General features: G+C 40.9%; 1 pseudogene; it reads left to right on the forward strand.

The window, feature by feature from the left end:
• Window positions 1–5,169: 5,169 nt before the first annotated feature.
• Window positions 5,170–5,287, forward strand: LOC126238570 (5S ribosomal RNA; annotated as a pseudogene).
• The last annotated feature ends 3,669 nt before the right edge of the window (window positions 5,288–8,956 follow it).

An 8,956-nucleotide genomic window follows, 5' to 3' on the forward strand; every position in this document is an offset into this window, starting at 1 on the left:
GTAATCAGTTCTGATTATTGACCAGCCCGGTACCTCGCGGAGTGCCGTGCGTGCAAAACAGCCATCCGTACGCCACGACCGGACGCAGAGCAAGTTGCAGCTTCATTAAGGCTCCCGTTGCTTCGTTACAATACGTTGGGCTCGCGCAGAATTTTAAATCACTTTTGTTTGTGTTACCTCACAGCGATGACCGTATTGCATCGTAATTTACAAAGTGGGCAAACCATAGCATGCTGGTGAAGAATGTTGAACAGTTCGTGTCCGCGTTTTGTAACGACCTGAAGAGGTGCTCCAGTTTATTCTGAAGTTTTTTTCAATATACTGGAAAAGTAAGGCATAAATTGAAAGCCCTGAAAATATTGTCTCGGTAATGGAGGAAGCTAGTTTGTTACAGAGAGTTACAGCTTATGGTACAGTGCAGAATAGACTATACGACTCACAGAAAAATGTATGCGATGCTGGCGCCGAGGAGAATGGGTCAGTGAATCAGCGACACTGCAGTAAATTTGTCGGACTCGAGACAAGCACAAGCGCAGCAAGTAGAAAAACTATGCTAAGAACATCGCCATCAGAAACGTCACGAGAAGTCGTTGGAGTTACTTTATTCTCAGAAAATAGTGCATGAGAAAGTTAGAGGGTTAACAGCTTAAAGAAGAAAACGCCACTGGGACACCATTTCGCTATGGATGAAAACAATAAATACTTCATTAACCAATGATAATACCAGTAAGCACAGAGATGCAGTGGAAGCAATGGACTCGACTCAGCGGGATTCAAATCCTTATTTACTTTACCAATAGATTGCATAAACTGTTTAAGGCCAATGATAGAATGCTTCCTGGGAGCATGGGCGATTTCTGTCCGTAGCCTTATACTGTCCGAACACACGCTCCACTGATTTTGTTGTTGACTGGATGTTAAAACCTGATTTTCCTTTCTTTCCTTTAACCAACATATTCCATTATTAACATGGAAGGGGCAGCTTCATGAATATCTGGAAGTGTTGCAACGAGAAATTTGTTTAATTTCCTCTGTTATCGACGTTTGATTTACGAGTTCGCGCGGTAAGCATGCTGCTCTTTTTTTGGTAGCCTACTGCAACGTCGATGATACCTCCAATGAAAGAAACCAGAACTAATAAGTCGCAAGTATAGAAGCAAAATACAACCCCGCGGTTCTGGGCCTGTCGAGAACAGTTATGTGTTTTGTAGCTGTCTGATCATCACGGACCAATAGTGCCTTAAAATACTTCTGTTATCATTTCAGCCAGACGCAACTTATGATCCACATACCTGGCAACGCGCAAGCAAACCACTGAACACTTTCTCCTCATAACGCGACGCCTTGGAGGTAGAGGTTAATCATAATGTGATACCTCCTCAACTATTGCACAACTGAATGCTTAAACCGAAACAATGTTTTCGATGCATTAACGTTTATAGAAGATACTACTGTTACACTGTAGAGTGACTATTTTATTTTTTTGCCTTCATCTACTCCGGTGTTAGAACTTAACCCCTATTAAGGACATTGTATGCCATTTACATTTAGTCCTCTCATCTGGTATTCGACCAGCCTCATCCGAAGGAACCCCTGAGCTGCTTCTTGACTGTAATGTTTTGTGATTTTCGTTGTTGCACATATTCTATTTCTCGATTTTATCTTCCATTTTACCTGAAGGGTTAAGATGTACAGTGGAGGCATTAAAATGTTTTAGTGATTATGCCTATCATTACATTAAAGCAATGTGTTACTTCTATTCCAACTCTTGAAGATGCCAGAATAATTGAGTGAAGCCGTTCAATATTTTCAATTTTTATCATGCATGAACTTTGTTTACACCGTATGGGAACAAGGAACAATTTCTGGTAACGTCACAGTACTTTTATGTATTTGATGACTTTAACCTGTGCCGTACATTTTCAAGTTAAGAGCCTTTTTCATTTTGTTAAAATAATTGCAAAAGCAGAAATGAAAGCTTTGTAAGGAAAACTTCATACATTCCACGGAGTATTGGGTGTCCCATTTAGCAGACAAGGCTTCATACGTCAAAGATTCAAGTTGAAGTCAAAGAGATCCAAAATTGACAATACACTTGGCGGCTTTTAGAAATGTGCAGAACATCAAATTAGTTATAGATGTTGTTGAAAGAAAGAAATTTATGTACCATTTTTACAAGTAAGTCATATATGCAGAGCTGTCACTGTTTTACTGTAGGTCGCAAATGATTCTTCACGTTGAAGCAGTTTGTCGCAAAATGTATCCCGGACCTGTTTTTCCGACACCCATTCTGTTCACCAATCCAGAAGTATGTAAGAGGAAATTTCGTCAGTAAATGATCTATACTCTTTACAGATGACATTTCCATATTCCTCGAAATGTCATCCTGTATCCCAGCTAAGGATGTTGGGGGAAAAGTACGTGAATTCGTTTAAAAAGGATGATATTAGTTGCAATCATGTATGAAAATACAAGAGCTGGTTCCTGTAACAGGTTGATGCTTAATGTAATCGTGTACATTAAATCCAAAATATAAAGTATAAGATGCAAAGAAAACCAAAACAGGAGGCAAACTAGGGAATGCTATAATTTCATTTGGTGGTATAAGTAACAAAGCAATTCAAAAACTGAAATAGAGCACAATGTAAGAGCACGATCAATATTTTCACACTCACTTCTGATCAAAATTATCTGGACACATATTAGCGTACATTAATATAGGATGTTCCACGCTTCACCTTTGGCTCTGAGCACTATGGGACTTAACATCTGAGGTCATCAGTCCACTAGACTTAGAACTACTTAAACCTAACTAACCTAAGGACATCACACATACATGCCCGAGGCAGGATTCGAACATGCGACCGTAGCAGCAGCGCGGTCCGGACTGAAGCGCCTAGAACCGCTCGACCACAGTGGCCGGTGATTCACCTTTATGACTGTTTAAACTCTGCTGTAGATATTTTGAATAAGGTGTCTACATATCTTTGGAGGCATGGCAGCGCATTCTCGGTCATGATTGGAAACCAGAGAAGGTGATTGTGGTGGACGTTGGAATGTGTAACGAAGACAGCTTTCTAACGTTCATAGGTATCCCACTGGTTTCAGTTAGAGTCTCTGAGCAGTTCAACCCATTTCAGAAATGTTATTGTTCACAAACCATTGCCTCACAGACGCTGCTTGATGAGAAGGCGTGTTGTCATGCTGATTCAATTATCATCTCCGATGTGACAGGTAGATATGGCTCTGCGTTCAGCAACGACTATGTAAGACAACAAGTGTTTGGCGCTGTTGTTAGATCGGTTACTGCTGCTGCAATGGGAGGTCATCAAGATTTAACTGAATTTTAACGTGGTGTAATAGTCGGCGCACGAGCGATGGAACACAGCATCTCCGAGGCGGCGAGGAAGTGGGGATTTTCCCGTGCGACCATTCACGAGTGTACAGTGAATCTCAGGAATGCGGTAAAATATCAAACCTCCGACATCTTCGCGGTTGGAAAAAGATCCTGCTAGAACGAAAACATCGACGACTGAAGAGAATGTTCAACGTAGTAAATGTGCAACCCTTCCGCAAATTGCTACAGATTTCAATGCTGGGCCATCGACAAGTCTCAGCGTGCGAACCATTCAACGAAACGACATCGATACGAAGCCGAAGAGCCACTCATGTACCCTTGATGACTGCACGACACAAAGCTTTACGCCTCGCCAGGGCCCATCAACACCGACATTGGACTGTTGATGACTAAAAACATGTTGCCTGGTTGGACGAGTCTCGTTTCAAATTGTATCGAGCAGTTGGACTTGTACGGGTATGGAGACAACTTCGTGAATCCAGGGACTCTGAATATCAGCAGGGGGCACTCCAAGGTGATGGAGGCCCTGCAACGGTGTGGCGCGTGAGCAGTTGGAGTGATATTGGAACGACCGTGACAGGGGACACGTACGTAAGCATCCTGTCTGATCACCTGCATCTATTCATGTACATTGTGCATTCCGACAGACTTGAGCAATTCCAGCAGGACAATGAGACACTCCACACCTCAAGAAATGGCACAGAGTGGTTCCAGTAACAGTCTTTTGAGCTTAAACATTTCCACTGCCCACCAGCCTTCCTAGACATGAACATTATTGAGCGTGTCTGGGATGCCTTGCAAAGTGCTGTTCAGAAGAGCTCTCTACCCGTTAGTGCTCATACGGATTTATGGGCAGTCCTGTAGGATTCATGGTGTCAATTCCCTCCAGCGCTATATTCAGACATTAGTCGACTCCCTGCCACGTCGTGTTGGCGGTGGCCCTACACAATATTATACAGATGTACAAGTTTCTTTGGCTCTTCAGTGCAAAAGGTGTGCATATCCTTCAGCATTTACCGCTTTTTTAAGCACAGTGAGGGAACTACACTCACACTGTATCACAACCTCCACCCTACCTTACTCTTGACACTACTGACGATGGCAGGTAATGTGTTCTCCAGGCGTTCACCAAACCCAGACCCTTCCAATGGATTTCTACTGAATATATCGCTAGTCACTGCATATCATTTGTTTCCAGGCATTCACTGTCCACTGACGCAATTCCTTCGCACCACCTCAAACTTCGCTTACCATTGGCTACAAAAATGTCTGGCTTATGAGGAGTTGTTCGACCGTTGTAGACCATTCTATTTAATTCCCTATCCGCAACTGTTGTGGTAGCTGGACTTCATGTAACACTTTGGAACGTACGAGTGGTTTCTTCCAATGACTTAATGCGATGTTATGCACTCCCCCTTTGAAATGCTCGACGGTCCATGGTCTTAGTTTTACTGTGGTTCTTCGTTAGCTTTTCCGTCTCATAGTCACACGAGGAGCAACAGTCGATTTGGGCAACAGTAGAAGGGTCTAAATATCCGTGATAGATTTGCTATCGGTTGGTAATGACTGGTCCACGTTAGGTTTACTTAGCGCATCAGATCGACCCATTCTGCTGCTACTGCTTCTTTGCTGACATCAGATGACTCCTTGCCTCATTTTCTACAGGAAAATTCGTTTCCTGTCCATCTAGTAGTTAGTTCAGCATTGCTTTTGATCAGATGGCTTGTACCGTCTACATTGCAGTATTAGCTAATGACGAATACTTATTACAGGCCTTACAGCACAACTTATGTATGGCAATAACGGCATGTGCCAACGGCCTTGCCGCAGTGGTAACACCAGTTTCCGTCAGATCACCGAAGTTAAGCGCTGTCGGGTTGGGCTAGCACTTGGATGGGTGACCATCCGGTCTGCCGAGTGCTGTTGGCAAGCGGAGTACACTCAGCCCTTGTGAGGAAAACTGGGGAGCTACTTGTTCGAGAAGTAGCGGCTCCGGTCTCGGAAACTAACATAAGGCCGGGAGAGCGGAGAGCTGACCACATGCCCCTCCATATCCGCATCCAGTGACGCATGTGGACTGAGGATGACATGGTAGCCGGTCGGTACCGTTTGGCCTTCTTGTGTTGTTCAGGAGGAGTTAAGTTTTTTAATAAAGGCATATGTGTTCGGCTGAATATAGATAAAACGATATAATGAATTTTAACTCGCCATCCATTTATTAATATAGCAATGGAAATTAATGACACAGTATTTGCACATATGCACAAAGTTAATTATCTTCTAGAGAACAACTGACAACTAAGTAATACACGATCACATATCAACTATTACTTAGTTGTCAGTTGTGAATTCAAGAGCCTGATGACTGCATTTTGACAATTTACGAAAGCAAGTTTAATTTCTTGAAATTCCATAATAAACATATAAAATATTAACTGTAACAGTTTAACAGTCAGTTCTTAACCCAGAACTTCCAACACAGGTAAGAATGCAATTTAAGAATACTTGAACGCAATATCTGAAGTAAAATATTGGACCCCGTAATATTAGTGACTAAAGAATACTAGATAATGATGAAGCTTGTAAACTGTATAAAGAAAAAGACACAGAAGCAAACATTAATGCCAAAAGATACGTACTACTATTTATGCAGTTGGTGCTGCATAGCTCCTAAGTATTTGGGGAACATCATAAATCAACCACAAAGAACTGCTGAAACCTGTTAATTTACCTACTTTATTTCCTCGAAAATTATTTTGATCAATTTATTCAGGAATCCTCTCGAACTGTAAATGGATGGGGAAACATAGTCGTCCTTTTGGGTGCAAATAAGTCGGAAGAAATGCGGAGAATTATGACGGATACAGAGACTACTGACCACAAGGTCGTTGTAGTGAGACTCAATACAGTAACGTCCAAACGCACCAAAATAAATGCAAAATATTTAGGCAAACAGAAAAAGAATATCTTGACGCCTGCCCAAAGAGACAGCTGTCATTCCTCCCGAGCTAACTGTGTAAGCCAGACGAGATGTGACTTGAATTGAAAGACATATCATCGCCATCAATGGAGAGATTTGTACGAAATACATTACTAAGAGCTGGAACTGGCCCAAAATGATACACAAAACATGTCAGAACTCTGTCGCAGACGCAACGGAAAAAGCATGCCAAAATTAAAAGAATGCAAAATCCCGTAGATTGGTGAAGTTTTACAGAAGCTCGAAATTTGGCCTGATCCTCCATACGAGATTCTCTTAACAGTTTCCACAACGAGAATCTGTCACGAAATCTAGTTGAAAGTCCAAACCAATTTTGGTTGCGTGTGAATTACACCAGCGGCAAAACACCATCAATAGCATCACAATTTGATAGCGACGATTTTGTTACCGATGACACCGATGATAGTGTCACTAAAGCGGACTCAACTAAATTCAGTTTTATCAAATTTCTTCGCCATAAAAGACAAGTAAATATTTCTAAATTCGAATCAGGAGCTACTTCCGCCATGAGTAACTTAGAGGTAGAGATCGTCGGCGTAGTAACGTAGGTGAAATCAGTTAAGAAAAGCAAGTCCTCCTGTCCATATTGTCTATTAATTATAATCCTTTCGGAGATGCTCATATAATAGCTCCGTACCTAAGATCATATACAACCCCTCGCTCTACGGAAGATCCCCATCTAAAGACTGGAAAGTTACACTTGTCATACCTATACTCAAGACGGGAAGCAGGAGTAATGTGATGAACTAAAGATCCATTTCACTGAAGTTAACTTGAAGAAAAACAGATCTTTGTGGATTCGTCAGCACAAATTTAGAATACATCGTTGTTATGAAACATACCTAGCTGTTAATTCTCACGAAGTAATTAGAGCTATAAACCATCTCAAACTGATGCCATAGTTTTACAGTTGCAAAAAGCTTTTGATGTCGTCCCTCACAAATGACTTCTACCCAAATATTGTAACTGTGGAGCAAAGTCTCAGTAGTGAAACTGGATGCGTTATTTCCTTTCAGAGAGGTTATAGTTGGTGGTAACTGACGGAAAGTCATCGAGTCAGACAGAAGTGATATCTGTTATTCCCAAAGGAACTGTTATATGCCCTCTGCTGCTTCTGATATAAACGATTTTCAGATGGTGGTGTCATTTTCCGTCTAGTAAACTCATAAGAAGATAGAAATTGATTGCAATATGATATAGACAATATATATGTATGATGAGAAAAGTGTCAGTTGACCTTAAATAAGGAAAAGTGTGAGGTCACTTACAAGAGAACTAAAAGGAATTCGTTGAGTTTCGGTTACACGTTAAGTCACACCAACCTAAAGGCTTTCAGTTCAACTAAATTCCTAGGAACTACGAACAATATCAATTGGAACGCTCACATAAATAATATGGGGGAGAAGGCAAATCAAAAACTGTGTTTTATTGGCAGAACACTTAAAAGCTGCAACACGTGTGCAAAGGACACTACCTACACAACGCTTGTCTGTCCTCTGCTGGAATACTGTTGTGTGGTATGGGATTCTTAACGGATAGGATTGAAGGAGGACATCGGAAAAGTTGAAAGATGGGCAGCTCGTTTTGTATTATCGCGAAATAGCGGAGAGAGTATCACGGATATCACGCAATACCTGGAGTGGCAATCATTTAAAGAAAGGCGCTTCTTGTTGCAGCAAGACGTTTTCAGAAAGTTTCAATATCAAATGTTCTCCTACGAAAGCGAATTAGAGAGAAATTATCATCGTAATTATAGAAGAGAAATCAGAACTCACACGGGAAGATTTAAGTGTTCGGTTTCCCCGGGCTCTATTACATACTCGTAGTTGGACAGTAGAGAAATAGAGTGGAAAGAGGCTGGATGAAAATTCTGCCAGGCGCATTAGTAATACTGCAAAGTAGTCATGTGCATGTACATTTAGATGTTGATGTAGATATTTAGAATTTCGCAACAGGTTCCTACTTTTCGCGTGGAGGCTCTCTAAATTCTGGTGTTTGTGTAGAGTGCCTCCATACCAAAATGTGAAACCTGATTATAACAAGACATAAAAATCAACTGATAGAACATTTTGCTATTAACTGTATACTTTATTTTGCTATTGACAATAGTGGCACTGGTCGCCTTGTACTATATATGACGACAAACTATTAATATGGAGGCGTAGGCTGTTATAAATAACGTAAGGATACTAAACACAATTTGAGATCAAAGTGGATTATAAATAAATAATTATTTAGCAGCAGCTCTTGGCAGTGAAAATATAATATTTTCAAAACAAAAATATTGGCATTGATATGGCACGGCGTTTTAGCACTACCAAACACAGCCCTCAGAGAGTGACAGCAGAGATTTCCACAGAAAGATGAGTTCTTGGATGCCCACATAAGAGACATCTTGGGAATATTCAACGTGATCTGAGAATGTAAAACAAAGCAAAGATTTTAAAATTATTAGTGATGTTAGAAAATTGGTTACATCTTATTAATTCTGTAGTTATGAGTCTTTACGGCTTTTGAGGCTTTACAGTAATCGCCGGAATTTAACAATGTCCAGAATGCTGATATTTAATATCTAGTTTTTCTTTAAAATATATTTT

The sequence above is a fragment of the Schistocerca nitens genome, chromosome 2, assembly GCF_023898315.1.
Source record: "Schistocerca nitens isolate TAMUIC-IGC-003100 chromosome 2, iqSchNite1.1, whole genome shotgun sequence".
In the NCBI taxonomy this organism is placed as follows: Eukaryota; Metazoa; Arthropoda; class Insecta; order Orthoptera; family Acrididae; genus Schistocerca; species Schistocerca nitens.